The 12,545-nt window shown below is 48.1% G+C and overlaps 1 protein-coding gene across 2 annotated transcripts in view; it reads right to left on the bottom strand.

Moving 5' to 3' along the window:
• LOC140403928 (BAR/IMD domain-containing adapter protein 2-like 2) overlaps positions 1-1,240 on the bottom strand; it is a 77,599-nt gene extending 76,359 nt beyond the window's left edge. The window contains exon 1 of one of the 2 annotated variants that reach the window (XM_072492189.1): positions 1,084-1,240. The gene's annotated coding sequence lies outside the window, so the exon portion shown is untranslated. The remainder of the gene's footprint in view (positions 1-1,083) is intronic. The other variant, XM_072492187.1, reaches the window with a different exon arrangement.
• Between the last annotated feature and the right edge of the window lie 11,305 nt (positions 1,241-12,545).

Here is a 12,545-nt window from a genome sequence, read left to right as displayed (position 1 = left end):
CTAACCCGCACATCTTTGGACTGTGGGAGGAAACCGGAGCACCCGGAGGAAACCCACGCAGACACGGGGAGAAAGTGCGAACTCCACACAGTTACCCGAGGGCCGGAATTGAACCTGGGGCCCGGCGCTATGAGGCAGCAGTGCTAACCACTGTGCCGCCATGCCACACCCTTCGTTGCATTCCTTCCTTTCGTAAAATGCATTGCGTTCTTCTTAAAATCATTCAGCCACTCTCTCCGGGACGGCCCCTCCGGCTCCGGGACCATCATCACATCGCAGTCTCCAGCCGCCATTTGCCAACACCCAGAGCCTGGCACCAGCTTCCGGAACTAAGAACTCGCCACCCGGTGGATGGAGGTCAAGTGGTAGTAATCACAATCAAAGTAGATGGTAGGAGCCGCCAACAGAATGTGCTGAAGCTGGAGTGAGTTTTTTTGTGACGACTTTTCACTAGAAAGCAGTAGAAGTTGTAATTTCTTTAAAATATCTGTGGCAACTGTCATCGTTTTTAAGAATGTTTGAAAAGAAAGAGTTTGCATGAATTGTAATTGTCTTCAATAATAGGAAATACTGATCCATACATGACAACAAAGAACAAAGAAAAGTACAGCACCGGAACAGGCCCTTCGGCCCTCCAAGTCCATGCCGACCGACTAAACTACAATCTTCTACACTTCCTGGGTCCGTATCCCTCTATTCCCATCCTATTCATGCATTTGTCAAGATGCCCCTTAAATGTCACTATCGTCCCTGCTTCCACCACCTCCTCCGGCAGCGAGTTCCAGGCACCCACTACCCTCTGTGTACAAAACTTGCCTCGTACATCTACTCTAAACCTTTGCCCCTCGCACCTTAAACCTATGCCCCCTAGTAATTGACCCCTCTACCCTGGGGAAAAGCCTCTCACTATCCACTCTGTTTATGCCCCTCATAATTTTGCATACCTCTATCAGGTCTCCCCTCAACCTCCGTCGTTCCAGTGAAGAACAAACCGAGTTTATTCAACCGCTCCTCACAGTGTCGACCCACAGCTGAATATGTACAGCAGTTCATCTAGTTGAATAAAACAGTGTTGGATCTTACCCTGTGTTAGACGTCTGTTTCTAACTTCCCTGCATCGAGTGCAGCCCACATCGAACCAACCTGCCTAACACATCAGAGCCCAAGTTGGAAAGACGGAGATCGCACTTGGTGCCACATTTGTGTGAGGAGCGATATGAATGCTTGTTATCTCGTAAGGCAACTTTTGTTTGATCTGCTAACCCACGTGTCATTTATAGTCAGTACTGAACATTATTTGCCTGTTAATGAATGTTACGGAGTCTGGTTCACGGTTAAGTAAAAGCTACAACAAAGTGGAATCTTGTTGGCATGCTTTTTTATTTGGGGCTCAATCAGTAAATTTGATCAAAGGTTTCCCCGCGGGGATTGTTAATACTCGTGATTTTAGCAACAGGAGAGGCAAAACTGCCACCATGTTCCTCCAGTCCAACATGAGCACAGAGGTGGTCTTATCTGATCTTAGAAGACGCAAGGCTGGTATCTTACTGTTACCTTTTAAAGAGAGAAAATTGCATTTATATAACCCCTTACACAATATCAGGAACATCGAAAACTACTATTTAGCCTGTGAAGCACTTTTCAATTGTGGTCACTGTCGAAATGCAGGAATAAGCAATGTTTTTTTTAATATAAATTTAGAATACCAAATTAATTATTTTTTTCCAATTTAGGGGCAATTTAGCATGGCCAATCCACCTAACGTGCACATCTTTGGGTTGTAGCAGTGAAACCCACGCAGACATGGGGGAAATGTGCAAACTCCCCACAGACAGTGACCCGGGGCTGAACCTGGGTCCTCAGCGCCGTATGCAGCAGTGCTAACCATTGTGAAATGAAATGCAATGAAAATGAAAATTGCTTATTGTCACAAGTAGGGTTCAGTTAAGTTACTGTGAAAAGCCCCTAGTCGCCACATTCCGGCGCCTGTTCGGGGAGGCTGTTACGGGAATTTAACCGTGCTGCTGGCCTGCCTTGGTCTGCTTTCAAAGCCAGCGATTTAGCCCTGTGCTAAACAGCCCCATTGTGCCACCGTGCTGCCCTAGGAATAATAATAATCTTTATTGTCACTAGTAGGCTTACATTAACACTGCAATGAAGTTACTGTGAAAAGCCCCTCGTCGCCACACTCCGGCGCCTGTTCGGATACACAGTGAGAATTCAAAATGTCCAATTCACCCAACAAGTATGCCTTTCGGGACTTGTGGGAGGGAACCGGAGCACCCGGAGGAAACCCACGCAGACATGGAGAGAACGTGCAGACTCCTAAGCAATAGTATGGGGCTGATTTAGCACAGGGCTAAAGAGCTGGCTTTTAAAGCAGACCAAGGCAGGCCAGCAGTGCGGGTTCAATTCCCGTAACAGCCTCACCGAACAGGCGCCGGAATGTGGCGACTAGGGGCTTTTCACAGTAACTTCATTTGAAGCCTACTTGTGACAATAAGCGGTTTTCATTTCATTTTCATGTAGCAAATAAATGGGTCTCAACTATTTTGTGTCAAAACAATTTCAACTAAATCAAATGAACTGAGGGACAAATTAAAAGAGGCAGCCCCTTAAAGGGACAGTGCCCTAAGCAGAAACAATTCACAAACCAAACTGAAAACATCAACCCAAAATGTGATTAAAGTAGCCAGTTCCTGCGGCGCCCAACGAGCACGGAAGGTCTCGATAATGTCAGTGGACACCGCACGCTCCCCCTTCAGGGATGCCCGGCAACGACTAAATTGGTTTCAAGGGTGTCTTTGAATGTCCCTCGTCAATGGTGGGCATTCATTGACAATAATTGGACGTGTGAAATTCCTAGTGTCCAACTGGGGTTCAAAAAGGGAAGGCGCTTGCTGCTGGTGACATCGTACAGTTCTCCACGACAGTTACCTGCTCCGGCAAGTCTCAGCTTCAGCCCTAACCTTCCCGCAACCCCCCACCCCCCTTCTATTCCGGTGTGCATCGGTAGACCACTGAGAACGTCTTGTGCAACATTCACGGAAACGAATTCCGGACAAAGAGACCTTTTTACTTTATTATTCATGCGTGCCATAACCAAAGTGGAATTTGACCTGGAATATAATTAAGTGACTAAGACTGTGCTTTGGAGGGAAGACAGAATTTGCTTCCTTATCAATTGGCTATTAAGTGCATTGCATCAAACAGTGACCCAGAATTTGTTGTGTCAATCGCACTTCAACCGTCAGCTTTTGAGGTCATTACCCCATTGAAATTCGCTGCCACTTCAGGCGTTTCAAACATGCGACGGAAATCTAGAGGTTGTTCCTCGTTAAGCACACCGCAGAGGCGCTGATGTCATTGTTTTTCCTTTTTAAACAGAGCAGTGAATTCACTAGTGCTGCTCACGCACCTCGCCACTCCGGATACGTCATGGGAATATGAAATGTCTCCACATTGATAGCAAATGTTTTCAAAGTTATTTTCCACAGAAGTCTTGGGGAGGACCTTTGCAGCCCGATGTCCCACCCACGGGACGGGTGACCAACGTAAAGTGTCGCAAGACATCGGTGGGACCGGAAGATCACGCCAGCCGTGCTACAGCGAGGGGGAAAATCCCACCCTTTGGGCTGGATTCTCCGTTCCCGAGGCTAAGTGCCGGCACGAACGCAGAATCCACGGGAGGTTCACGACAGGAAAATCGGAGCGGACCCCTCATCGATTCCGGTACCGGTGAAGGGCTACAGCATGTCTGCGTGGGTTTCACCCCCACAACCCAAAGATGTGCAGGTTAGGTGGATTGGCCACGCTAAATTGCCCCTTAATTGGAAAAAATAATAATTGGGTACTCTAAATTTATTTTTTAAAAGAAAGAGAGGGGGGACATAGTGCATGTGGGGGGAGAACATGTGCTTGTGTGTGGTGGTGACATGTGTATAGATAGATTTAGCTTGAAAAGATGTGTCTACAATTATTTCTGTGTTTGCACCGATTTTGTGGCATTAAAGGGTGCCAACATTATTGGAATGGTTGGGGTTCCCTGAAGCACTTGGGACATCACGAGGGGTTCCGAGGCTCGAAAGGTTTGGGAAACTGTGGTGTAGCATATTAGCATGGATAGAAGATTGGCTGAGTATGCACAAATGGGTATTTTTCTGATTAGCAGGATGTGACGAAAGATGTCTGTCAGGGTGCTTCAACTTTTTACAATTTATATCAGTGACGTGGGTGAGGGGAGAGAAGGCATGGTAGCTAAATCTACAGGAAAGTATGTTGTGAAGAAGACATAAGGAGATGGCAGATGAATATAGATAGGTTGAGTGAGTGGGCAGAAAACATGGCAGAAGGAGTTTTATGTGGCAAATGCGACATTGTTCATTTGGCAGGAAGACAAAAAAGGCAGAGTATTACCGAAAATGGAGAACGGTTGACGAATTCTGAGGTGCAGAGCGATGTGGGTGTTCCAGTGCATGAATCACAAAAAGGTAACATGCAGGTACAGCAAGTAATTAAGAAAGACATTGTCCAAAGATGTGCAGGTTAGGTGGATTGGCCATGATAAATTGCCCTTAGTGTTGGGTGGGGTTACTGGGTTATGGTGATAGGGTGGAGGTGTTGACCTTGGGTAGAGTGCTCTTTCCAAGAGCCGGTGCAGACTCGATGGGCCGAATGGCCTCCTTCTGCACTGTAAATTCTATGATGACAAGGGAATGGACAAAGCTGAACTCTAGGGGTGAGGTGAGAGAGACTGCCCTTGACACCAAGGCTGCATTTGACAGAATGCGGCATCAAGGAGCCCCAGCAAAACTGGAATCAACAGGAATCAAGGGGAGGTCGCCACTGGTTGGAGTCGTACCTCGTGGAAAGGAAGATGGTTGTGGTTGTTGGAGGTTAGTCAGCCCTGTTCCAGGACATCACTGCAAAAATTCCTCAGGGTAGTGTCTTGAGGCCCAACCACCTTCAGCTGCTACATCAATGACCTTTCTTCCATCATATGGTCAGAAGTGGGGATGCTTGTGGATGACTGCACAATGTTCAGCACCACTACCGACTCCTCAGATAATAAATCAGTCCGTGTCCAATTGCAGCAAGACCTGGACAAGATCCAGGCTTGGGCTGACAGGTGGCAAGTAACATTCGCGCCACACAAGTGCCAGGCAATGATCATCGCCTACAAGAGAGAATCTAATCATCGCCCCTTGACATCCAATTTTTGAATCGTCCACTGTCAATAACCAGAAACTTAGCTAGATCAGCCATGTCCATGCCCTGGCTACAAGAGCAAATCAGCGGTTGGGAATCCTGCAGCGGGTAACTCACCCCCTGACTCCCCAAAACCTACCATCCACAAGGCTCAAGTCGGGAGGTTGGCAGCTGAGTGGCATGAACGTTACTTGCCACTTAACACATTTATCCAGCTCAGCAAAACAAACAGGTTTCATTCTGGCCTTAAGAGTGATCTGTTGCAATTAAAGGACAATTAGGGATGGACAATAAACTGGCCTGGCCAGCAAAACCCAGAGTCCTTGAATTAATTTTTTTTTTAAATCTGCCACCCACTATGCACTTGTTAAGATTAGGAAGACAATAGGCCGGATTCTCCATTTTTGCGACTAAGTGTTGACGCCAAGGGAGAATCCGTGGACTTCTTCGACAGGAAAATTGGCACAGGCCGCTACCAATGAGGGGCTAGCACCGGTGCCGCGGGGAACACCATCGAATCCCAGGAAAAACGGTGCAGGACTTGCCGGGTCCGTGATGGACACTCGCACGGCTGACAAGCTACCACCGTGTATAAACAGTACACTCCCCACGCACACACTTATCGAGGCCGACAAGGTGGCACTGGTTGTGCTGGAGCGCCCGTACAGCTGATGGGTCGGCTGAGGCCAGAGGGCACTCAGGGGTGACCTATACAACCCAGGGCACCAGGTTTAAAGCGGACTGTCAGCGGTGAGCGCAGTTGCATGGCTGCCTTGCCGACTGCAGTAATGGTGTTGCGTAGCCGTCCACCCCGACCCCACAGCCCATCTCCTGGCCACCCACCCCCCCCCCCCCCCCCCCACTACACCCCCCAGCCCTGGCAGAAGCCCTCCGGCCAACTGTTGGCGAAGTATGGCGGTGGTGGACACTGTCCGTACGCCGTCCCTCGCTCTCTCTCTCAGCAGCCACGCCAGGTTCACGATGTTTGAGAGCACACGTGGACCGCGCCGTTGAGAACTCGACCCATTGGAGTTGGAGAATCGCGGATGAGCCCGCTAACGATAGGCAAACGGTGATTAAAGTACGCGCGGCGGGCGTCGCATTGACGCCGTTTTCGAGGTGACGGAGCATCGCAATTTGGCGTCAAACCGGTGCCTGCCGCGATTTTGGCGTGAGAAGCTATTCTCCGCTCAATCGCACACCCTGATTTCGGCATCGGCTGACAGAGAATCCCACCCTATATATTTTACTCTTATTCATTTTTTTCAATTTGTTTATGGGATGTGGGCATCGCTGGCTGGCCCAGCATTTAATGCCCATCCCTAATTGCCCTTGAAGGGACAGTTAAGAGTCAACCAAATTACTGTGGGTCTGGAGTCACACGTCGGCCAGACTAGGTGAGGACAACAGATTTCCTTCCTTAATGGACATGAGTGAACCCAATGGATTTTTACATGAATCGACAATGGTTTCATGGTCATCATTTGGCATTTAATTCAAGATTTTTATGAATTCAAATTTCGTCACCTGCCGTGATGGGACTCGAACCCGAGTCCCCCGAGCTTTACCCTGGGTCTCTGGATCACGAGTCCAGTGACAATATCACTATGCCACTGTCTCCCAGTGGGGTGTGGGCATCACCGACCAGGCCCAGCACTTATTGCCAGCTTACCCGAACAGGCGCCGGAATGTGGTAACTAGGGGCTTTTCACAGTAACTTCGTACTTGTGACAATAAAAGATTATTATTATTATTATTATTAAGTCAGGATGGTGAGTGACTTGGAGGGGAACCTTCAGGTGGTGGGGTTCCCGGGAATCTGCTCCCCTTGTCCTAGAGGGCAGTGGCCGTGGGTTTGGATAATATACACCAGTACACTTTAGTAATGGAGAGGGATAGGTACGTGCAACAGGGCAAGGTTTACAATTGGGGCAAGGGTAAATACGATGTTGTCAGACAAGAATTGAAGTGCATAAGTTGGGAACATAGGCTGGCAGGGAAGGACACAAGTGAAATGTGGAACTTGTTCAAGGAACAGGTGCTACGTGTCCTTGATATGTATGTCCCTGTCAGGCAGGGAAGAGATGGTCGAGTGAGGGAACCATGGTTGACAAGAGAGGTTGAATGTCTTGTTAAGAGGAAAAAGGTGACTTATGTAAGGCTGAGGAAACAAGGTTCAGACAGGGCATTGGAGGGATACAAGATAGCCAGGAGGGAACTGAAGAAAGGGATTAGGAGAGCTAAGAGAGGCATGAACAATCTTTGGCGGGTAGGATCAAGGAAAACCCCAAGGCCTTTTACACATATGTGAGAAATATGAGAATGACTAGAGCGAGGGTAGGTCCGATCAAGGACAGTAGCGGGAGATTGTGTATTGAGTCTGAAGAGATAGGAGAGGTCTTGAATGAGTACTTTTCTTCTGTATTTACAAATGAGAGGGGCGATATTGTTGGAGAGGACAGTGTGAAACAGATTGGTAAGCTCGAGGAAATACTTGTTAGGAAGGAAGATGTGTTGGGCATTTTGAAAAACTTGAGGATAGACAAGTCCCCCGGGCCTGACGGGATATATCCAAGGATTCTATGGGAAGCAAGAGATGAAATTGCAGAGCCGTTGGCAATTATCTTTTCGTCCTCACTGTCAACAGGGGTGGTACCAGGGGATTGGAGAGTGGCGAATGTCGTGCCCCTGTTCAAAAAAGGAACTAGGGATAACCCTGGGAATTACAGGCCAGTTAGTCTTACTTCGGTGGTAGGCAAAGTAATGGAAAGGGTACTGAAGGATAGGATTTCTGAGCATCTGGAAAGACACTGCTTGATTAGGGATAGTCAGCACGGATTTGAGAGGGGTAGGTCTTGCCTTACAAATCTTATTGAATTCTTTGAGGTGACCAAGCATGTGGATGAAGGTAAAGCAGTGGATGTAGTGTACATGGATTTTAGTAAGGCATTTGATAAAGTTCCCCATGGTAGGCTTCTGCACAAAGTAAGGAGGCATGGGATAGTGGGAAATTTGGCCAGTTGGATAACGGACTGGCTAACCGATAGAAGTCAGAGAGTGGTGGTGGATGGCAAATATTCAGCCTGGATCCCAGTTACCAGTGGTGTACCGCAGGGATCAGTTCTGGGTCCTCTGCTGTTTGTGATTTTCATTAATGACTTGGATGAGGGAGTTGAAGGGTGGGTCAGTAAATTTGCAGATGATACGAAGATTGGTGGAGTTGTGGATAGTAAGGAGGGCTGTTGTCGGCTGCAAAGAGACATAGATAGGATGCAGAGCTGGGCTGAGAAGTGGCAGATGGAGTTTAACCCTGAAAAGTGTGAGGTTGTCCATTTTGGAAGGACAAATATGAATGCGGAATACAGGGTTAACGGTAGAGTTCTTGGCATTGTGGAGGAGCAGAGAGACCTTGAGGTCTATGTTCATACATCTTTGAAAGTTGCCACTCAAGTGGATAGAGCTGTGAAGAAGGCCTATGGTGTGCTCGCGTTCATTAACAGAGGGATTGAATTTAAGAGCCGTGAGGTGATGATGCAGCTGTACAAAACTTTGGTAAGGCCACATTTGGAGTACTGTGTACAGTTCTGGTCGCCTCATTTTAGGAAGGATGTGGAAGCTCTGGAAAAGGTGCAAAGAAGATTTACCAGGATGTTGCCTGGAATGGAGAGTAGGTCTTACGAGGAAAGGTTGAGGGTGCTAGGCCTTTTCTCATTAGAGCGGAGAAGGATGAGGGACGACTTGATAGAGGTTTATAAGATGATCAGGGGAATAGATAGAGTAGACAGTCAGAGACTTTTTCCCCAGGTGGAACACACCATTACAAGGGGACATAAATTTAAGGTGAAAGGTGGAAGATATAGGAGGGATATCAGAGGTAGGTTCTTTACCCAGAGAGTAGTGGGGGCATGGAATGCACTGCCTGTGGAAGTAGTTGAGTCGGAAACATTAGGGACCTTCAAGCAGCTGTTGGATAGGTACATGGATTACGGGAAAATGATATAGTGTAGATTTATTTGTTCTTAAGGGCAGCACGGTAGCATTGTGGATAGCACAATTGCTTCACAGATCCATGGTCCCAGGTTCGATTCCGGCTTGGGTCATTGTCTGTGCGGAGTCTGCACGTCCTCCCCGTGTCTGCGTGGGTTTCCTCCGGGTGCTCCGGTTTCCTCCCACAGTCCAAAGATGTGCGGGTTAGGTGAATTGGCCAATGATAAATTGCCCTTAATGTCCAAATTGCCCTTGGTGTTGGGTGGAGGTGTTGAGTTTGGGTAGGGTGCTCTTTCCAAGACCTGGTGCAGACTCAAAGGGCCGAATGGCCTCCTTCTGCACTGTAAATTCAATGATAATCTATGATTAATCTAGGACAAAGGTTCGGCACAACATCGTGGGCCGAAGGGCCTGTTCTGTGCTGTATTTTCTATGTTCTATATCATGGTACAGACACACACTGATGGACACACAGTGGGACCAATCAATACACACAACACCGCAGCCAATCACCAGTTAGAGCACACGCACTATAAAGACAGGGAGCATCAGAGTTCCCGCTCATTCGAGCTGCAACTTCCTAGCAGGTCAGAGCTCACAGCCTGCAGCACAGATCTTCACCATGTGCTGAGTGCATCGACTGGTTAGGACAAGGCAGAGGTCTTTAGTTCAATCTAATATCGTGTTAACCCACAGTGAAAGTGTGTTAAATAGTTTCTGACTTAATAAAATAGTGTTGCACTATTTCAAGTGTTGGTGGCCTGTATGTGTTCCACGGATCCAGAGCGCCCAACACAACAGAAGGTGCTGTCGCAGAAACCTTGGCAATGCATCTTGTAGATGGTATACACGGCTGCCACTTTGCGTCAGTGATGGGGGATTGAATATTTGAGGAAGGGATAGCAATAAAGCGGGGCTGCTTTGTCCTGGATGGCGTTGAGCTTCTGGAGTGTTGTTGGAGCCACACTCATCCAGGCAAGTGTAGAGCATTCCTGACTTGTGTCTGGTGAATGGCGGGCAGGCTTTGGGGAGTCGGAGAGGAGTTGCTCGCTGTGGGATTCACAGCCTCCAGTGTTTATGAGGTCAGTCCAGTTCAGTTTCTGATCAATGGTAGCCCCCCAGGATGTTGATACTGGGGGATTCAGTGGTGGTAATGCCGTTTAACGTACTGTAGCTAACAAGGAGATGAATATGAATAAAGACATAGCAATTCAGTAATCATTCGGTTTACATGCTGCAACAGGAATGTACATCTTTCCCCGGGCTGGCCACCTCTCACTGCTTCATATTCCTATCCAGCTGGTCTGGCTTGCATACTTCTCCTCAGGTGAGACTAAGTATACGAAGGATTGCTGTACAAATTTAATACAATGCTGTTCGAAAGCAGGCTGGTGAAGAAATAATACTTCTGAATCAGGCTAAACCCATTTAACCTAGCAGACATTGCCCCCTATCTTGTGTCTCATGTAATTACAGGGCATGGAATCGCTTCCCCACTTCATGACGTAAGCATGACCGGTCGAACAGGTAAAGTGTGGCTAAATTCTCTTTACGATGTGATGACTTCCTCCCCTCTTGAAAGAAAAGTCACACTTAATAGTTTATTCGATACAGACTCACAATAAGGAAAAATATGGGAACTATTAGATTTATGACAATATCTCTGAACAGCAGTTTGGGCCAACGACATCTCTTCATATTATGAAATTAGGTGTCAACAGGATGGTTTATATTTGTGGATACTTTTTAAGACAGTTTGAGGGGAAAAGGAGCAGTAAATAGCAGCTCCATCACATTCTCAGGATGCCTCACAGGCAGCAGACGCATGGGAACACCACCCCCTCGACATGGTAGCACAGTGGTTAGCACTGTTGCTTCACAGCGCCAGGGTCCCAGGTTCGATTCCCGGCTTGCGTCACTGTATGTGCGGAGTCTGCACGTTCTCCCCGTGTACGCATGGATTTCCTCCGGGCGCTCCGGTTTCCTCCCACAAGTCCCGAAAGACGCGGTTGTTAGGTGAATTGGACATTCTGAATTCTCCCTCTGTGACACCGAACAGGCGCCGGAGTGTGGCGACTGGGGGCTTTTCACATTAACTTCATTGCAGTGTTAACGTAAGCCTACTTGTGACAATAAAGATTATTGAGTCACTCACCACCCCGACTTGGAAATACATCGGCCGTTTCTTCAGTCGCTGGGTCAAAATCCCGGAACTCCCTCCCTAACAGCACTGTGGTGGACATACACCTCACAGACTGCAGTGGGTTCAACCAGGCGGCTCACCACCACCGTCTCAAGAGCAATTTGGGGATGGGCAATAAATTCTGGCCCTGCCTGAGATGTCCACATCCCAGCAATGAATTTTTTAAGAAAGTCCTTTTAATGGCTTAGAATCGTCCCTGTTTTGCAGTGAAGGACAGCGGTCGGGAGGGCTTATGATGCCTCGGTGAGGTGCACAGTGCTAGTTTGGTTGTAACCACATAACTTGTTTCAGAGGCAATCCCCGGAATGTTGTCGTTCTGAGACCAACACGCGGAAACATGAGAGTACATAGTCACAACGTTCAATGGGGGATTAACAATGTTCTGGGAATAAACCTTCCTGCCAAAATATCAATTTGTTGAAAATTTTCTATGGCTTCCTCACCTCGATTCAAATCCTTCGTCATCTCCTAAGTCTCCTCTAACTGCATTTCCCCCACACACGATGTCGAATCCTCCCACGCCCGCTTGCTGCTTGCTCCCCACTCTGTTGCTGAAGGCTGGCACCTGGCCAGCAGTCAGGTCAACCTCTGAAATTCTCTTGTTGCTTTGCCTTTTATATCTCCTCACTTCCCAAGTGAGGTTATCTTTGGTCTCCCTCTCCCCGTCACCTTTTTCCGCCTTGGGTTTCAACTCAAGACATTTCACTCCGTGAGATTTACCATATAAACGAGGGCTGGTGTATTCCAATGTGGCCAAATACCAGCAGCCCTCTGTGATGACAACTTTTCCTCCTGCGAGCCCAATCCAGCCGTTTGAACATAGAACATACAGTGCAGAAGGAGGCCATTCGTCCCATCGAGTCTGCACCGACCCACTTAAGCCCTCACTTCCACCCTAACCCCATAACCCTTCCTAATCTTTTTGGACACCAAGGGCAATTTAGCATGGCCAATCCACCTAACCTGCACGTCTTTGGACGTGTTGGAGGAAACCCACGCAGACACAGAGAGAATGTGCAGACTCCACACACAGTGACCCAGTGGGGAATCGAACCTGGGACCCTGGCGCTGTGAAGCCACAGTGCTAGCCACTTGTGCTACCGTGCTGCGTTTGGGGGAAGCATAAAGTCAAAAAAAGTCTGAACAG

Source organism: Scyliorhinus torazame, chromosome 29 (assembly GCF_047496885.1).
Source record: "Scyliorhinus torazame isolate Kashiwa2021f chromosome 29, sScyTor2.1, whole genome shotgun sequence".
In the NCBI taxonomy this organism is placed as follows: Eukaryota; Metazoa; Chordata; class Chondrichthyes; order Carcharhiniformes; family Scyliorhinidae; genus Scyliorhinus; species Scyliorhinus torazame.
This window is presented reverse-complemented; position numbering and strand designations above follow the sequence as displayed.